This window comes from Rattus rattus, chromosome 1, assembly GCF_011064425.1.
Source record: "Rattus rattus isolate New Zealand chromosome 1, Rrattus_CSIRO_v1, whole genome shotgun sequence".
In the NCBI taxonomy this organism is placed as follows: domain Eukaryota; kingdom Metazoa; phylum Chordata; class Mammalia; order Rodentia; family Muridae; genus Rattus; species Rattus rattus.
The window spans coordinates 241,272,259-241,292,765 of NC_046154.1; the positions used below are offsets into that span (position 1 = coordinate 241,272,259).

Consider the following 20,507-nt stretch of genomic DNA (forward strand, 5'->3'; position numbering starts at 1 on the left):
GACCTCCGCCTCTCTAGAGAGGGGGGCGTTCTGCGCCTGATGGAGTCTCCTACCCGCGGCCCGGGAGGAGATCCACTGCGGTGCTGGGTGCAATGTCACGGCAGCCGCTCTGGGAGTCGCTACAACAACCGCCGTAGGCTCTCCACTGAGCTCCAGGAGGCTCCTCCAGTAAGCACCGAAGAGCCTGGAGCACCAGATCTAGAGTCTCCTCCCTGACCCTCTCCCCGAGACCACCGTGGTGGCTGTGGCAGAGCCAGGGATCTCTCTCCTTGTGTCTCCCTCTTGGCGCCAGGGGTCTTTGGTTCCACTTCTACTGTTACACCTTCGTAGTCCCTTCCCCACCCCTCTGTTCCCGGGTCGGGACGATCACCTCAGCACTCAGAGAACACAAGCGAAATTTCTCCAGCCCCAACTCGCGAGGGGGCGCCGTCCCTGGGGCACCGGGACAGAGACCAACTGGGTGCGCACTCACCAAAGACGGAGACACGCTGGAGTTGCCCGGTTTGGGGCACTGAAGCGGTTCAAAGGGGTATCTAAGGAGATGTGTCCAGGATACTTACCCCAGTCAGCTCACACCTCACGGTCCTCCTCTGTCTCCTCCTCTCTTCTCCCTCCGGTCTAGGGCTCTTTGTCTTTGCAAAGTGTCGAAAGTGTCTGGCATAGTGGGCTCCGCCAGCAGAGGTTAGCGCCGGAGAAACGGGAGGCGGGGTGAGGATGGGAGCGGCCTCTGGAACACCTTCCCCCGGGTGTAACGGGAGTGAGAGGCGGGGCGTCCGGGGAGGGGCCGCCTTCGCCCGCCGGCTGGGACCAAGCCGGGACTCCGGCGCGCCCAACCTGGTGACCGCCTCCTCGGCGCTCGGCCCTCCCCTTCCTCCGCCCAGTGCCCGCCCCTTGGCGCCGGGGCGCCCCCCTCCGCCCCTCCTGTCGGCCTCAGCTCGGCTTTCCCCTTGCTTGGGGCTTCCTGCGAGCCCAATATAGCTCAGCCGAGCCACGTGGACCGCAGCGCACTGGGTGGAGGCCCGACCGGCCTGAGAGACGCCGGAGGAGGCGGCGAGGGGACAAGATCGCTGCCCCAAGAGAGGGATCTGCCGGAACAGCTGGCGAGGCTAGGGAAGAACTCCCGAGAGGCTCGAAGCCCGTGGGGTCAACCCCGGGGATGAGGCGTTGGGCGTGCACCCAGAGGTTGTGGCTGGCGGTGCCCAGAAGAGCCCCATTCAGGGGCGCGGTGGAGAGAGGGGTCTATCAGGCAAAGCCATCTCTTTCTCTAAGGGCGCGGGACTCCAGGTGGGATTTAGGTAGTCTGGGGGAGGGGCATGGCGGGTTAGGGATCGCGGTGACCTGAGCCTTGGACAGCGCGGCCCGGACTGGGAGCCGCAGAGCAGGTCACTAAAGGCATCCACGTCCCCGCCCTTCACGCCTGCTCTTCTGAGGTTTTCCCTTTGCGGATGGACAGACGGCGGCGGGGTCCCGAGCTGGGATAAGGCTGATAGTGCGAACCAGAGTTAGAAAGGTCCCCGCAGCAGTCTGGGGATGAGGATTTGGTTTAGGTTAGGGTAGAGGTTTTTCTGGCCCTGCCTGTTTTAATAGGGAAGTGAGGCTAGTTGGTACAGAATTTAATGCGTGTGGGTTGTAGATCATAAGTGGTCGATTTAAAACGCATTTCTAAGATCTGGTTAGTCAGTGGGTGTTCTCTCACTGGGATTATCTCTTCCACAACTTTTCCGTGGAATGTTAGGGAAAGACGGTCGCGCGCTGGAGTCGTTCCGTTTTCAGCTCTGGCTGCTTCTGGAGACAAGCCTTTGCAGTGGAGGAGGCTAGAGCTGTCTGGCTGGTCATTCACAGAATGAAGCTGTAATGTTAGGGCGAATTTGCAGCGCTTCTCCATTACTGTAATCTTTGGCTTCTGGGGGGAATGTCCTCTGTTTCCTAGACCTGGTCCTAGAGTTTGTTTGCTTGGGTTGTTGTAGTGAGCAAATGGATACGGGCTCTTGAAAGTGCCTTTGGCATCTAAGAGCTCAGTTCAATCCAGCTTGAGGAAGGAGGAAGGAGTGGGTTTCAGCTGTGCTCCAGGACTACCTAGTTAGGGTTGAGATATTGTGTAAGTCCCAGGGAAGTAGAAGAGAAATCATTAAAAGGGAGGAAGGGGAGAACAAAGAAACAACAAACTACCAGAAAAGGAAGGAAATGAATAGACCTACAAGTTCCACTTGTAGGGAGGAGGAATAAGAGGGTAATGTTGCTAGGACCCCTCCAGTGAAGCCTCACTGGGGCCTAATCTGTCACAGGGCTGTCCTTTATCGGGATTTTGAGAGGGGGGGGTCTCCAAGGTGTTCAATGACCTGTACTGAGCAATTTTTCTCTGCTGTTCTAGGTTGGTTTGGGTTTCCATGCTAGAAATGGGGTGAGGTCCTTGTCTCTGGAATGATCTGTATGAGCTTCATTGTTTCTGAGAAGCTGTTCAAACTGCAGCACCTGACATTCTTCTGTGTGTATGGGGGAGTAAGGCAGAGGTCCCATCCTGTGAGCTACTGTCCTCCATAGCACAACATCTTCCAGCCCTATCTAGTGTGAGCCACTTAGATACTTGGTCCCCGGAGACAGTTTGGAGCAGGCACACACACCACAGTGACTTTCAATAGAATACAATTTAAATGGTCATCTAACTGGACCTCAGGATTAAGAAAAGAGCCCTGTGGTTTGCAAGACCGTCTCTGCTAGCCATGTGCCTCTTGATTTGATGAGGCTTACAGTGGCTGAGGAACACTGTGCCTTGATTCCTGCTGGCTGGAGTCCTCTCCCTGTGCTCCAGAAGCTCGTAAGGGAGCACTGGATGAATTAATTGAAGTCTTCTTGCAAGGAGGCAGAGTGCATAGGGAATCACTTAGGGAGATGGAAAAAAACTATATGAAGAGAAGGCTGCTATTATATCCTAATGGATTCTGTGGAGGGAGGGTTAGATTAGGCAAATGAAGAGCCCCATGTCATCCAGCTGGTTACACTATGTTGCCAAGAGCTCATGCCAGCTCTGTGTCCACCCCAGAGTCTTAGTGGATCCCTGGATGACTCAAAAAATGACTGGTGAGCTCTGGTGAATGTATATAAACCACCTTGTCTACATAAAATGCACCTACTTCTAGAAAGTAGAAAATCCACCCATTCCCTGCCTGTCAACATTTCTTTCTGGGTAGCAGGGCAAGGCTCCATATCCTTCCCTTCCTTCTCTTCTTCCGTATGTGTGTGTGTATATATATATGTGGCGTTCCATGCAAGCAGCACTTTTGACAGACACCCCGCACCATTTCCAGAAGCAAGGGAAACAGGCCACAAGCCAGGGGAGGATGCATGCATTTCTTTTTGTCACCCTGATCATGTCTCCCAACATTTCCTGCTGGGAAACAACTGGAAGTAGTCATTACAGGGAGTGCCTACACAGTGGGTCTCCTGGGGAGCTCTGACATGGATTTAGTGCATACTGCCACCTCCCCTTGAGTTCAGAGCACAGTGAAGCTATCGTTCTGATGGCTGGGGAAATTGATTTTCTCTTTTCCCTTCCCCCTTTGTTGGCACACCAGAGTGGAAAAGTAGTAATGGGCTCTAATCCCACTGGGCGATTGTGCAGAAAAGAGGAGAGTGATGGGGCTTGCTGGAGGTTTGGGTTTTGGGTGGTGCTTTCTTAGGTCTCAGGCTATGAGGAATTTCTGAAGTTTCCTTAGGAAAAGTGGTTCATATAGAAATGTCCAAAGTAACATGACTTGGGAAACAAGAAGAAGAGACTGCTTGTTGCTATCATTCATTTTTTTCTCCCCCCTTTCCCTTTCTTTTCCTCCCCCTTCCGTGTGTGTGTGTGTGTGTGTGTGTGTGTGTGTGTGTGTATGTGTTGCATTAGTGTTTCTAAGGAGATGCACAGAAACCTATTCACACCTGATAGAGAGGTCATTGACAGTCCAAAGAAATTATTCCATTCAAGTTTAGGTTAGTGAAGGAACACATTGATGAGCTTACTTAATTGGAGTCTGGGTGTTTGAAAGACATCACTAGAGATCTCTACATAATGTGCAGACAGTTACTAGACCAAAGACTCCTCTCTTGCAGGCAATTGCTAACTGCTTATATAATCTCAGAGAAGGGTCTTACAAATCCTATACATTTCTTATGAGTTTAATGAGTTTCCACCTTACTTACCTCTTGGGGGAATGTTTTCAATATGAAGTTACATAACACATTAAAAACAGTTATGCAACTGTGTGTATGTGTGTGTGTGTGTGTGTGTGTGTGTGTGCATGCTTGCACAAGTGCATGTGTGTGTGAAATTTCCCCTTCTGGAACACCCCTTAATATTTTGGGTGAGTTTTTGCTCCAGCTTCTAATACTTCTGCAGCCATAGAGAGTTGTTTCAGTCCCGCTCTCTCACTGTTGATCCCTTCAATCTTTGAGTTTGTTCAGGAGAGGAATCCAATTGATAAGCCAGTCCAGGAGTTAATGGGGTCATAAGTCCAAACTGTGCAGGCTGCCAAGCATTGAGTGTCCGTCCCTGAATAGACCTTGACATGGAAGAGCCCTCTAGATTTGGCACTTGGCAGAATATAGAGAATAAAGCCTGTTAACCCCCTCCAGTCCTGAGGTGCCTTAAGGGCTTTTGAGCCAGCTAGACCTGTACGATCAACTTCGTTTCCAGACTCAGTGTCCATCCAGGCATGCCTGCAGTGTCAGTCATTGTGACTACCCTAATTTGTCCTGAGATAAGCTTTAATACTAGGTAGAGACACCAGAATAGGGAAATAAATGGACTTGACTTCTTAAGAATAATGTCTAGCTGGATATTTGGCTCCATGCTAGAGCACTTGACTAGGCTGTATGAGGTCTGGGTTCAGTTTGCAGGACTTTAGAAAAAAAAAGGAAGGAAGAAAGATAAATTTGGAGTAGAGCCAGAAAGCCCTTATCTACTTTGTATAAAACCAACAAGTTTACTTTGTTTGTTTGTTTGTTTATTTATTTATGGGGGAATACTCATGTAGAGAAGAGAGGACAACCTGCAGAAATTGATTCTCTTTACCATGTCAGTCTCTGGAATCAAGCCAGTCATAAGGCTTGGTGGCAAATGCCTTTACCAGCTGAGCCGTCTCACTGGCCTGAACAGGAAATTTTTAATTCATTTTCTCCGTTATATATCTTGTGCTTATGAAAGAAGTCAGATGGTAGCTCTCTGAGTGGTGTTCATTTAATCCGCTAGTACTGTAAGTGAAGGTTTGATCACAACATGGAAATAGTAAGATGTGCTCTGGCCTTTAAGAGGTGGGGCCCAGTGGGAGGTCTTTAGGTCACTGGAGCATGCTGTCTCTGAAGAGACTGTGGGAGACTGCCTATTCTCTCTACTTGTTTAGACCTATGTCTGCTCCTCCGTGAGATTCTCATACAAAGTGTTGCTGTCATATCCCCTCAGCAGACAGCCTAACCAGTGGTGCCACTTGATCATGGAGCTAAATAAATTTCTCCACTTGTTAAGTCAACAGTGTCGGGGATTGTGTGGCAGTTATGCCCTACATCTGTAGATCCAGACCTTGTCACATGACCAAAACCTATCTTCAGACTTGCTAATTGCATGAATCAATAAACATATTTTCCTTAGACCACTGCAGGTCACCATTCTGTGACTTACAGCCAAGAACATAGTAACTGTAGCCAGGATCATTTTCTGGAACTACTTCCCCACCTTCTCTAAGGTCACTCCCAAACCCAAATTCTTAAAACCTAATAGATCTCCATTAACAAGTTTCCGAAGTCCTTCTTGGTGTGACTTTAGTGTGCTTCTCAGTTGTTCTTTAACTTTCAGATCCAACATTAGCAGGTGATTTGGGTAAATTACATGTCATGTTCCTGATAACAACAGTTTGCTGGGCTGAATTGGAGAAACACACCAGACACTGCATCTGCCCTTAGAGTCAGATGCTGCAAGATGGCCCTAGTCCAATAGCAGCAGACATCAGGAAAGGCACAAATGCATGATGAGGTGGGCTGAGGCAAAGAAGACAGTGGCAGTGTAAAGTGTTAGGGTATGTGTGTGCACTTTGTGCTACTGTTTGGGTAAGTTCTCAGGGTTGAAACGCTGGCTTAGGTAACAGTCCTTGCAATAGAAACCTTTTCTTCTATGATATTTTCCCTGACTGAAGTCAAAACAGCTAAGACAAAATGACTGGTTTTTGAAATCTGCTCCAGAACACAAGGTCAATGCCTTCATTCTTGGAAAGAAACGGTGAGGCTCCTCTGGGATAGAGAATGCTCTGTGTCGTGAGTCTTGTAACAATCACAGCCAGCACCTGAACATGAGGAACCGAGAGTGAGGCTCCAGAGAGGGGTGAGCCGACTCCTGCTGTTATCAGTGTGAATTGACAGTAGCCTTAAGCCCGGAGGAAGCACCTACTTAGTTCCTCACACTGGGGTCTTTGGCTCCAGCATCTCAAACTGACATCTCAGCTGCTTTCAGGAGAAAGGTGCCATGCGGAATTGACTAGCTGAGTGCCACGTACTCGGAAAGCCTTTGATAATTGATGGCCATTATTAATTTAAGTATCTTTCTGATGTATATTAGGCTTGTCAACATATCTGTGGATGTTTTATAAATGAGAAAGGAAAAGCACACAGTTTGTGAATTGCTAAGACATGAGAGGTCTCTGCCAGGCTGGCTGCTCCTCTTTGGAGAAATTTCCCATGTGTGTGTGTGTGTGTGTGTGTGTGTGTGTGTGTGTGTGTGTGTGTGTGTGTGTGTGTGTGTGTGTGTGTGTGTGTGATCTGCCTATGGGAGTGGCTTCAACACTGCTGTTTTCCCTTTCCCTCTTTTCCTTTTTTTTCTTGTTTTTTTGTTTGTTTGTTTTGTGCCAACAAGAAAACTAACATTTTTCTCCAGTCAAAACCAAGTATCAACATCTAAATCTGTAGTAAAAGATTCCCATGCTTGAAAGGGATGTAGATGGTATCTATATCTGTTCCTGGGAAAATAAATAAATACTGACACAAAGTGCCTGGTGTTTTGTTTTGTTTCCTTTTGCACCTTAGTAGAACAGGTTGACTATTCCTAAGACAAGTCCACCGACCTTTCCCTTTTGCTTCCGGCCATTGAAACATACCCCAAATACACCAGTGGGGACATCTCTGTGCTTTGTCAAGTGGAACTGTTTTATACATAAGTAAGTTGTCCAGACTCAGCTTGCAGGCCTCCCTCTAACATGAGCAGTGATGAGGCTAACCTCGGGCTTCCAGGAAGGTCCAATGTCTTGACTTGTTAAATGAGCACATTATTATTATTATTATTATTATTATTATTATTATTATTATTATTATTATTATTATTCTTACTGTTGGGACCACACACCTAAAGGGAAGAAGGCTTCCATGTGGCTCACTGTCCAAGGGCAGAGTCCATCATGGCAAAGCATGGCAGCAGGGCTATGACAGCAGAACTCTGGGCTGCTTGCTCGGAGTGGTTCAGGAAGCAGGAAAGAAGATTGGAGCCGAGAGCAGCGATGGGCTATAAACCACAGGCACAGTCCTCCAGCAACCCAGTTCCTTCAGCAGACCCCCATCTTCTAAAGTTTCCACACCCTTTTGAAACAGCACCACCAGCTGGAGACCCAAGTATTCAAACACACGAGTCTATGCGGGATATTTTCTTTCCAAACCACAGCTACTTAGTCATGTAGAAGTGAATCACTCCCGTTTTCAGCTCTGAGAGCAGTGCTGGTATGTCATTTTACAATTTGCAGGGCTCAGACTTCATCTACCTTGATCCACATTCCAGCCATTCCCGAGTATACCTCATAAGACATATTGTTCTAGCTTTAGGGCATCAGATTTTTTTATTTTGAACACTAGGAGAAGAGAGCACCCCCTTTACCATCAAAGGCACTACCTACAGGCTCTCCCAAACATTTCCACCAACATATCCCTGCTTGGTCTAGTTCCAATTCTGTATCATTGATGGGTACTGAATAAACATTTCTATCCCAAGTATTCAGATGCTAAAGGCAATGGGCATCTGGGGGCCATTAGCAGTCTGTGCTGCAAAGTACAAGAGGGCTAAATCACTAAACTTAGATCAAGACCAAGAGTATGAAAACCAGACCCATCTATAAAATGTGGACTTGTAGTTTCTTGTTGCCATAGTAACTAGAAAATAGTCTAAATACACCTGTGAAGAGGAAGGAAGCCTTTGCACTACAGCCAAACTGTCTGGCTGTTAACTCTTAAGTTCAAGACAGATGTTGCCTGTAGTATTAAGCTCAACTTCTTTATCCCAACTCCAAACCCCCATCCACACTGGGAAAGCTCAGATTTAGACAGAGACTTGGAATGGCAGGGGTGGCTGTGGAAGAGAACCATCCCCTTTGGGAGTGGGGTGTACTTAAAGCTATTTTAATGGGCTCAAGGCAGAGGAGTCTTTTGATGACTATTTCAAATAGAACTGGGTTGTCCCTTAATTTGAATATAGCTTTTCATTGAGGAAATTTAAATAAGACCTTACCAACCCTGATCCATTTAGTTAATTCAAAAAACTCTTAGCCCTCCCGTTTGTAAATCTTATTCTCTTACTGCTGGCTTTCCATCTGTTGGCACGTCCTGTCACTTTAAACACTGGGGGAGGACACTTAAGGAATCTGTTCTCTGAACTGTTTAAAGTGAGCATCTAACAGACCTCTTAAGGAGAAAAGTTAAGATTTCATCTATGTTGACATGGATTTGTGAGTTGAATTCAAAGACTAAAAGAAAGCTGGATTTGGCCAATTCAGGGCCAGGCACTGGAAAGATGAATGATTTGGGAAAGAAGACTACTTGCTGTTCCTGCTAAGGAATAGGGTTCAGCTCCCAGCACATACACAGTGGCTCAACCATTTCTGACAGCCTTGTCTGTCCTCTATGTTCTTAGCAAGAAGATGGCATACATGCAAGCAAAACACTCATAAAATAAAACTGAAAAAATTTTACATGAATACAACTATAACAACACATTATTTATACAGATGATACATAGATGTGTGTGTGTGTGTGTGTGTGTGTGCATGCTTGAGTGTGGACATAGAGGTCAGAGGTCAGAAGTCTTTCCTCAGGTAATGTCCTGATTGTTTTAGACAAGGTCACTCTGGTTTGGAGCTTGCCATGTAGACAAGACTGGCTGACCAGCAAGAGTCTTGACCCCACCTCCCTGGGACTAGAATTGCACCTGTGCACATCACACTTGAGCTTATATGTGAATTCTGGGAGTCAAGCTCAGGTCTTAGTGTTTGTAACAATGTTCCCAACCTAGCCATCTCCCCTCCAGTCCGAAGTGTATGTTTTAAATGCGTACTGACACAATAACCTTTATCTTTGTTCATTCATATACCAAACAAGAAGGCTCTTGGATTGTTCTGTTTTTCTTTTTCTTCTGTAAGAAGAGTTGTTATTTCTTTTCTTGTTCCATATTGAATTTTATGCTAAGTGTTGTGTTGACTCTGTTTTGGGAAGTGGCATTCCCTGTCCCAAGTTGTCTAAGGAGCTTGTAGCCAGGAGACCTCCTCTTGCTTTTGGCAGTCCTAGTGAGGCCATTTTACCACCTTCTCTCTAGATTCCAGAACTTCCTGGCTTTAGCATAAGAGCCTACACCCTGATCCAGTATTCAGATTTTGTGTATTTAGTTCAAGTACCCATGCTTCATAGCCCTGTGACTTCTCTGAGTCTTTGTTTTCTCATCTGTGAAATCAGATTAGCAACTGCTCCTTCCTCCAGTTATTGTAGGAAGTCAACAAGTGGATACATAGCATGGTCTTAGGTCAATGAAAGGCTCAGAAAGGCTGCTCTACATTAGTAAACTGCCAGAATGTGTTCTTCAACATTACCTTTCTTTGTAGTAAAAGGTCTAGCTGCTGAGACTTCTCTCCACTGAACCCCCTCCCCAGCCTCTTTTGAACCTGTTCTCTCCAATCAGAGCACTCTAAAGATACAGGCTGTGTACAAGTAGGGATACAGAGCAGAAGACCAGGTCCAATATCTAGGCTCCCGCTGCCTTCTACAACAATTGAGCATCCCTCCAGTATCATGGGCAAGGGCTGGATCCTAAAGGGTCCATTGGGATTTCCAGCATGGTGAATCGTGGAAAAATGTTTCAGACAGTGATGTGCGGAAAATAGTAGAAGCAGAGACAGCTTATTAAGAAAGAAGGCTTCTGTGGGTTGGAGAGGTAGATCAGGAGACAAAATGCTAGCCTTCCAGTGGGAAAGACCAGAGCTCAACTTCTAGAATCCATGTGAAACTGCAGAGAGTGCTGGTAAGACCTTATGGATATAGCTTCTGACACTACTAGGACACATGGTCTCAGTAACCTCCCATATGCTGTGTGGCTCTTACAATCTTTCTGTCCCCTCTTTTGCAATGTTCCCTGAGCCTGAGGAAGACTGAGTCATGAGGGTCCCTGGAGAAATCGGCACACATTAGATCCTATCTTAAAAATAAGATAAAGTGTATATACCTGGGGCATGATACCCAAGGTTGACCTCTGGCCTCCATGCACACACATACCAGAAAAGAAAAGAAGGAAGAGAGAGAGGGACAGGGAGAGAGAGAGAGAGAGAGAGAGAGAGAGAGAGAGAGAGAGAGAGAGAGAGAGAGAGAGAGAGAGAGAGAGGGAGAGGGAGAGAGAGAGAGATCACGTACTAAGAAGGAAATGTGTAATATTCCCTGGGGAAATGTCAGTGGCTCAAAGGCAAAGGCTGTACAAAGGGCTGGGACTTCAGCATTCCATACTGAAGACACTGGGATTGCTCACGTGAGCATGCTGAGCTGTGGCACAGTTCAACCCTAGGTAAGAAGAACTTTCATTCTTCCTTTCCCCCATTGGCTTATGCTAATTTTGACCTCACCCTCTGCCATACTTCCCTAGTCTTTGTCAGGACAGGGTTCAAGGCTTCCAGGCAACATACTCGAAACTGCTGGCTGAGATCACAGCTGAATGCTGTTTTAGTGCCCTCTAGGGCTCTGATTGACTGTCTTTGTGGACCACAGGATCATGTAAGCAGTAGGGACTTCAGACTGCGATCGTAAGAGGTGGGTGTCCATAAAAGTCTTGGAAAGACAAAGTCTCAGTATAAGAAAAGTAGAGGAGAAGGAGGAAGAAATGGAGAAGGGGAAGAAAGAAAAAGAGGAGAAGGTAGAGAAGGAAGGAAGACAAGGAAGGGGAGGAAGAGGAGGAGGAAGAAGAAGAAGAAGAGGCGGAAAAGGAAGAGGAGGAGGAACAGAACTAACATATGCGTGTCCCTGTAGCTATTCAACTTTATACCTCTTTCATCAGCGGAGTATAGGGGACTACTCCTCAGGAAGTCTCCAGACTCTTATGATCTGCCCTAATTCCTTCCCTCAGATACCCATTTATCCTTCCTCTTGAGGTGGTCCTAATGAGAAATGTCCCCGCATAACCCTGGGAACTTGAATACTTAGTCCCTACCTGGTATGGGGTTTAGGTGGTGTAGCCTTGCTGGAGGCATGCTTTGAGAGTAAAAAGCCTCACTTATCTCTAGTTTCCTCTCTCAGCTTTGTGTTTATGTTTGAAGATGTGAGCCCTCAGTTTCCTGCTCCTCCGACCATGCCTGCTGCTTACTGCCATGACTCTACTCTTATCCCCATTGGAAACTCAAGGCAAAGTAACTCTTCCATAAGTTTCATTTCATTATGTTTTACCACAGCAACAGAAAAGTAACTGATTTATTACATCTTGCTCTGTGTCCAGCAGAAACAGGCTCTGTGCATACGACTGCCCCCTACTCTGTGTACTGCTAACCCTCTGTGAATTTCCTTTCCTCTCCATTTCTCTCCCATGTCCAACTTCTGCAGCCTCAGCTCAGTTGCACTCTTCTGTGAAGAAAGCCTGTGACTTCCCAGTGGGTTATAGAATCACCTTGTCTGCTGCTAATTGGGTCTCAGATGGATCCCAGTCTCCTGTTTGACCACAGGTCTTGTTCTTTCCTATCATTTTGTGCTCACTGTTGGCCTGTTTCCTGATGCAGAATCTCTCAACAGTTCCCAAATTTTCCTTTGTCCAGCCATGCCACCTCTCTACGGGATATTTTCTTTGAGTGTCTGGCTGGTAGAACCTTTGCCAGTAGGCTGGTTGGTGGGCAGAGGTATTTCTTTAGTGCCTGCAGTCCTCTATCTCCTTTTATAATGATGGTTCTCCAGTACCAACATAGGTGAGTTTAGAAGACTATAAACAATATGATTTAGATATAATGGATTTTTTTAATTTTATTGGACTTTTATTTACATTTTAAATGTTATCCTCTTTCCCATTTTTTCCTCCAGAAACCTGCTATCCCATCCCCCATCCCCTGCTTTTTTGAGGGTGCTCTCTCATCCACTCACTTACTCCCTCCCATCACCCCGCCCTGGCATTCCCCTACACTGGGGCAACTAGTCTTCACAGGACCAAGGGCTTCTCCTCCCATTGATGTCAGATAAGGCCATCCTCTGCTACATATGCAGCTGCAGTCATAGGTCTACCCCTGGGTACTCTTGGGAATGTAGATTAGTCTCTGGGAGCTCTGGGGAGTCTGGTTGGTTGATATTGTTCTTCTTATGGGGTTGCAAACCCCTTCAGCTGTTTCAGTCCTTTCTTTAACTCCTCCATTGGGGACCCCACTTTCAGTTCAGTGGTTGGCTGTGGTCATCTGCCACTGTATTTGTCAGGCTCTGCCAGAGCCTCTCAGGAGACAGCTATATCAGGGGGCATATGCGATATTGTCTGGGTTTGGTGTCTGTATCCCTACCCTTCAGATGTTTTACAGAGCAATAAGTGATAAAAACTATATAGAACTGGTACAGAAACAGGCAGGTAGATCAATGGAATAAAATTGAAGACCCAGAAATGAACCCGCACACCTATGGTCACTTGATCTCTGACAAAGGAACTAAAGCCATCCAATGGAAAAAAAGATAGCATTTTCAACAAATAGTGCTGGTTCAACTGGAGGTCAGCATGTAGAAGAATGCAAATTGATCCATTCTTATCTCCTTGTACAAAGCTCAAGTCCAAGTGGATCAAGGACCTCCACATAAAACCAAATACACTAAAACTAATAGAAGAGAAAGTGGGGAAGAGCCTCAAACACATGGCACAGGGGAAATTTTCCTGAGCAGAATACCACTGCCCTGTGTTCTAAGATCCAGAATCGACATCACAAACCACATGAAGCTCGAGAAGAAGGAAGACCAAAGTGTGGTTGCTTTAGACCTTCTTAGAAGGGGGAACAAAAATACTCACAGAAGGAATTATGGAGAGAAAGTGTGGAGCTGAGATGGAAGGAAAGGCGGTCCAGAGACTGCTCTACCCAGGGGATCCATCCCATATAGAGACATAATGGAAATTCTTGCATATGTGCACATACAGGCCCCTGAGTATAATCCTGCTGAGACCTTAAGTGCAAAGGTGATTAATTCCAAGTAGTTAGATAGACTGTCACACTTGTCTTTCATGACCATAAACAGATATCTGTGATACCCAGGTGCAGAAGCTTGACCCTTGAGATCTATAGATACCAGCACCCAGAGTCACAATGAAATGATCTGGGTAAGTATCAATCAGTAGTGCAGACTTACAATAGGTGTGTGAGATAATGTCGGCATCACTCGGTGTCAAAACGATACATAGCGAATTCCACTAGCATGGATTGAAGGAAATGTTAGGACATTAGCGAAACATCACTTGAGGCAGAAAGGGAATGTGGCAGGTGCCAGGCTGCTCATTACCCATGACCTCTTGTCCTCTTCCCCTCCTAACCTGCAAAGGAGTGCACAAGCACCCATAGTCTCTATTGCTACTCTGCTGGGAAGGTGACAAAAGTATGCTGCTGTGTCTTGTGTGCTCATTTCTTTAATAAAATATAGGATGCTCCCCAATAGCAAAATGACAGCTTCTTGCCAAAGAACAAAAACACGAAGAAGAATTCATTCATCCAGAATCGTTGGGAAAGCCGTAGTGCCCATGTGTGTTACCCACCTACTACCTGACAGACTTGACCTTCTCTGTGGCAGGCAGATAATCTGACACACAGTGACTTTCAGCCTTACAGAGTGCCCTCCAGAGTCTAGGCTAAGTTCTGACTCCTACTCTGTATTGAAACATATGGTGCTCCCTCCTGTGTCCATGCACTCCAGACACATGGGCAGCTGATCCCTTCTTAATACGATCCACCAAGTGCTCCTTGAACTACCTAAAACTTGGAAAAGGACAACCAGCCTATGTAGTGATTTGAGTATGTACAGCTTCCATAAGCTCATATGTTTAAACACTTGGTTCAAGTTAGCACAAATTTGGGAAGGGTTAAAAAGCCTTGTTGTGGAGAGGTGCGTCACTGAGAGTGGGCCCTGAAGTTTTAAGAGACTGGAGGAATTGCCTGTACCTTTCTTTCTGCCTAGGGGTTGTGTTTCAGGAGTCTAGCTCTCAGCTACTGATCCAGCACACGTCTGCTGTCATGCTCCCTGTCTTGATGGTCATAGATGCTAACCCTCTGAAACTGTAAGCCTCAGACAAACCCTTTCTTCTACAGATTGTCCTGTTCATGGTGTTCTATCACAGTGATAGAAAGTAACCAACGTAGCCAGCTAGCCACGTTTTTCATCACCCAAAGTGGGCTCTGTACTGCTTTGCTAGGCCTGGACACTAGAGTCAGGCAGGATCCAGCTATGCATTCATTCAAACAGTTTACTCTGAGATCACAGAAAGTTATCACCTGATTTCTCCATTCCTTCTTTTCAGCAACAATACCATGTAATGGATTCTCCTCAGCCTCACAGGGATCTTGTGAAGAGTCACTCTAGCATCGTTTGTGTAACTTTATACACAACCCCAAGCTACATGTTGGTTTTGTGTCAGTACTTGGTTCTCCTACATGCCTCCATATCCAACTTGTGGTCCACAAGCTACCCGCATCCAGGGATAGCTATAGATGGAGCCCAACAGAAAGCCATCAATATACTCAGAACATAAAATATTTTTCCAATTTGTTCTGAAACTTGATTGCGCAGATCTAGAGTGTGAACATAGTAAATGACAGTGTCATGTCTCTATGTCAAAAAGCTGACATTGGACCTTTGACACTAGAAGTCACACTGTTAGGCATCTCATTCAAACCTTTCATTTTACTGCAGGACAGACCAGGGCTCAGGGAAGCTCCCCACCTCTCAGAGTCCTGAGTGGAGATCAATTCACATGGAGTCCTATGCTGATTTATTTGATTAATAGATACTTAGATAATACTTATCAGTACTGTTTCAGGTTATTCACAAATATTAGCACTTTTTCTTATGTGTGTTACTGGAAATTGTACCAAGGGGCTACAGACATGCGAAGCGAGCACTCTCCCAGTGAACTACTTCCCCCACCCTCACCCCTTTTGTATTTTATTTTGAGTTAGAATCGTACTAAGCTGTTGTGGCTGACTTTCAACTCTTGTGACCCTCTTGTCTCAGCTGTCCCAGTAGTTTGAATGTAAGCCTTGCCACCAAGTTCAGCAATATTAGCATATGCAGAAACATTGGAATATTTTCTGCTACATGTCACATGTCTTAGTTATGGTTTCTATTGCTGTGAAGAGAGACCATGACCAAGGCAACTTTTACAAGGACAACATTTAACTGGGACTGGTTTACAGATTCAGAGGTCCAGTCCATTATCATCAAGGTAGGAAACACCTTAGTGTCCAGGTAGGTATGGTGCCGGAGGAGCTGAGGGTTCTACATCTTGTTCCAAAGTCTTCCCAGCAGTTATAAGGAGGGTCTCAAAGCCTACCACCACCCGCAGTGACACACGTCCTCCAACAAGGCTACACCTTCTAGTAGTGCCACTCCCTCCCTAGGTCAAGCATTTTTAAACCACCCTATCACTTCATAAAAAAGAGGCAGAAAATTAACTGATCTGTGTATCTATAGGAATAAAGGGGCAGACCTGACCCACTGTCTCTGGACTTTGCCTAGAGCCCCCACATCAGTCTTTGTTTTATGACACCTGTCAGTTTCCCTTAACAGCAACCAGAAGTTCAGTGTCTCCCTCCCCTGTTTCTCTTTTCCTCCATCCCTCCTCCACCCTCTTCTTCCTTTCCCCTCCCCTCTTGAGCCATCATAGTGAAAACAGGGGACAACTGCTTTCCATGGGGGCTCTGCCATACCTTTCGAGTTTCCTTTATAAATGAGGAGAAGGGGAATGAGAACAATTTGGAGCTCATGCTCCTGGGCTGAGCATTGCTCAATCCATCTCGTGGTATCTCTCTCAGGAACCTATAGGGTGGTGGTGGCAGGGAATTCCTCCTGGGACTAAATTGCCATGGACTCAAAGTTGTCCTTTGGGATGCCTACATGGCCGCAAGCAGGCTTCCTGTGTCTCATTAAGCAGGAACAGGACAAGTGTTTGAGATTGTCATGATGAAAGGGGCTAAGCTATGGGAAGCTGGGTGGGAAAGAGGCTAAGGGGTAGAGACCAGGTAGGCTGTGAAGAACGGAGGATTCCAGGACAGCAGGAAACTTCATTTACCTGCTTCTGAAGGCTTTAGGGCTTATCAATGTCAAGTCTGCTTTTCTAGGAGCATTTGGATGTTGTCCTAACAGTACCATGGAGGTTCAAGGGTATGTCTAACCCGGACAAAGGAAGTAAAACCAGCTCGTGTGCCCTGTGCTTCAGGCCTTCCCACCTCTGCTGCATATCTGGAAATCCAGCCCCTGTTAGGTCACTAAAGCGGGAGCTCCTCATCCTGAGGTAGGAGCCATCAGAAAAGGCTTTAGACTCTGTTTCTCAGTGGGTGTCCCACTCTTCAAAATGGCACATTAAATGTCAGCAATTTCCCTTATTTGCCTTACTGTAAAATAGGTTAACTGAGTGCCCAAGACATTTGGAAATGATTGATAAAATGTGCAATTCTGTGAGCGATAATTTTTCGTGAGCCTCAGGGCCTGCCGAGGAGGCTGTTGGAGGTACCAAGCATCTTTGATAACTTTATGCTCTTCTTAGGTTGCAGGCACAGTTCAATGGGGGAACAACAGGCACAATGCACTGAACCTTCCCTGCAGACCTGGGACAGAGGAGTTTCCATGAATATCTCTGTTTTCTAGACAAAGAAAACATGGCTCGGAGAAGTTTGGGGTCTTTCCTCGTGTCGTGCAAATGACACAGAGTAGAACAGTAACTATAGGCCAGACTCCTGAGAGTGCAGTCATGCTTTAAGTTTCCCTTTGCCCTTTAAGAACTACCCTAACTACAGCCACCAAACTAGATAAGATGGATGAAACAAAGAAGTGCAGGCTGACAGGAACTGGATGTAGATCTATCCTGAGAGACACAGCCAGAATACGGCAAATACAGAGGCGAATGCCAGCAGCAAACCACTGAACTGAGAACTGGACCCCCATTGAAGAATCAGAGAAAGGACTGAAAGAGCTTGAAGGGGCTTGAGACCCCATAAGAACAACAATACCAACCAACCAGAGCTTCCAGGGACTAAGCGACTACCCAAAGACTATGCATGGACTGACCCTGGGCTCCAACCTCATAGGTAGCAATGAATATCCTAGTAAGAGCACCAGTGGAAGGGGAAGCCCTTGGTCCTGCCAAGACTGAACCCCCAGTGAACGTGATTATTGGGGGAGGGGTATTGGGGGAGGGAACACCCATATAGAAGGGGGGGAGGGGAGGGGGAGGGGATGTTGGCCTGGAAACCGGGAAAGGGAATAACAATTGAAATGTAAATAAGAAATACCCAAGTTAATAAAGATGGAGGGAAAAAAAAAGAAATAAAAATACCACATGCCAAAATTAACCAGTCCCGAAGATTATGCAACTTATATACAGTTAAAATTATGTATATATAAATAATTTTATAAGTTTAAATATATGAAGCAAAAATGTTTCTAGTTCTAATCATGTCATAGATTGATGTTTTTGTTTAGGTAGTGGTTAAGTGCACAGAATATATCCATTACTAAAAGCATAGAGGTCAATGTGAAGCTGCACAACTTCCATTCTGAGTACAAGTTCTAGCTTAATATTTTAACACAATGTTATTTTTCGAATAGTAACCATGATATAAAAATTGACATTTTAAAAAATAAACTCATACAAAATTTCTTGGTTCCAAACACTAGTAGACAACTATCCTAAAGTGAATAAAACAGAAGTTTTTCATTGTTTTAAATTCAGGCACCTCTTACCTATGAATGCAGTATTTTAAGTAAAATTAGCAAAAGCAATAATGATCACAAATTACAGAAAATACGTGAAGGTATTAAAAGTTATCCAGGAGCACAACTGTCTCCAGGGTAGCTCTGTGCACACACACTCCTGATGGGTGAAGCCAGAAACCACCTTCTGTCTTGAGAAAGGAGATTAAAAGCAAATGACATTAAAACAAATGTCATATTTGAAAAATAAAACTCTTGGATATAAATAAAAAAACAAAACAAAAAAACAAAACAAAGAAGTGCCCTAACCTAAGTGAACTTCAGGTTTCTAATTTAGCCTGAGGGATAAATTGAAAACCTTTCTCCAGGAGGCCTCAGGGTGAGGCTGTGGACCATCCGTTACCCTAGGACCCTGCCTGTGCCAGGAACGTCCCACTTTAAAACTGGGCTCAGCTACACTCCGCTTCAATGACCCTGAGCCAATCACTACTGAGAATTCATATCATAAGCCTCTGTTTTTTTTATCAACAAAGAGAGGAAATTCTTCTCGTACAAGGTCAGGAGCACAGCCCTGAAGCTTCCAGATAACCTCCAGCTCAAAACCAGGAACCCCAGGAACTCCACCAATGTCTGCATCCTCCCCTTCCCCTGCTGAACTTCTGAACTTCCCCTGAGATTACCCTGTAACTGATCTCCTCGATTCCAGATTCCTCAGCTGTGATCTTTCCCTGCACACTCCCTGGTAGTTGTGAGCTCTGCATTTTCTTCATTGGCTTGTGTCTGACCTGTCCTAGAGTTTCTATGTAGTTGGGCTGTGAATTTACCTCCTCGAACCATCCCAGTGCACAGTCACCTCCTAACACATGCTAGTTTCACTGTTAACCACCAGTGGGATGAAGACAGGAACTCCTTCATGTAGGCACTTGGTAACTACTCAGGATTTAGATTTGATTATAGCTAAGTGTGCACCTGAACTGCCCTCCATGAGGGTTAGGGGAGAGGGCTATATGGAGTCTAAAGTGATTGTGGCAGGGGCTGATCTTACAGAGAGAACATAGCCCTGTCCTAATCTCTGGCCTCATCACAACAACTCTTGCAAAGTCCCAAGCAAACAAATTAGCCACTTGTGGAACATTTTTAATGAATATATTCTTGTCTTCATTTTTTTTTTAAAAGCTGGCAGCTCAGCAGAAATGGCAAGTAGACTCAAATACAAAAAGGATATGGGGTATTTGCCTTCTCTATCCCTTCCCCCATGCACGCACACACACGTGCATGCACACACACTTCCACAGATGTACACAGGCACACATGTGCTCACACACACACACACACACACACACACACACACACACACACACACACACACACACACACAGAGTACACGGAAGAGGGTATGCGACCCATTGGAAGGAGTCCACCTGCTGCTGTATCATCACAAACAGGTGCATCTACTTTGATGGCATTCTGTGTGATGGACAGACGCACCAGGGAGAAGAGGAAGACATTAGAAGCCAACGTGCCCTCACCTCCACATAGGCACAGGCTGATAAACAGTCAGTGTGTGACCTTCAGGTAAATGAGTTTCTGGTTGGCGGAATGAGCTTACACAGACATGTGGCAGGGCTATACTCTCTTCAAAATAAACCTGTGGACCGTTTTATCAAGGAGTGCCATTAAAGCAAGTCCAACAAGACCTGATTGGATCAGATGGTGCATGAAAAGAACCTGAAGTAGAAAGACGCATGGAGGCAGACACCCTTGCTTTGTTATGTGTTATAGTATTCATGGTGTGTTTGGGGAAATGCATTTTTACCTGAGCATGCATTTATGTGCAAATAACACCTAGACCTCACTAGATACAACCCCAGTACTCAGCTTTGCCCATTTTGGCAGAGTCATTTTTTTTTTTTATTAACTTGAGTATTTCTTATATACATTTCGAGTGTTATTCCTTTCCCGGTTTCCGCAAACATCCCCTTCCTCCCCCTTCCTTATGGGTGTTCCCCCTCCCCACCCTCCCCATTGTCGCCTCCCCCGACAGTCTAGTTCACTGGGGTTCAGTCTTAGCAGGACCCAGGGCTTCCCCTTCCACTGGTGCTCTTACTAGGATATTCATTGCTACCTATGAGGTCAGAGTCCAGGGTCAGTCCATGTATAGTCTTTAGGTAGTGGCTTAGTCCCTGGAAGCTCTGGTTGCTTGGCATTGTTGTACATATGGGGTCTCAAGCCCCTTCAAGCTCTTCAGTTCTTTCTCTGATTCCTTCAACGGGGTCCGTTCTCAGTTCAGTGGTTTGCTGCTGGCATTCGCCTCTGTATTTGCC

At 45.9% G+C, this 20,507-nt stretch overlaps 1 protein-coding gene across 2 annotated transcripts in view; it reads right to left on the reverse strand.

Annotated features, from left to right (window-relative positions):
* Positions 1–749, reverse strand: part of St3gal1 (ST3 beta-galactoside alpha-2,3-sialyltransferase 1) — a 68,057-nt gene extending 67,308 nt beyond the window's left edge. For both annotated transcript variants that reach the window (XM_032916347.1, XM_032916337.1), the window contains exon 1: positions 561–749. The gene's annotated coding sequence lies outside the window, so the exon portion shown is untranslated. The remainder of the gene's footprint in view (positions 1–560) is intronic.
* Between the last annotated feature and the right edge of the window lie 19,758 nt (positions 750–20,507).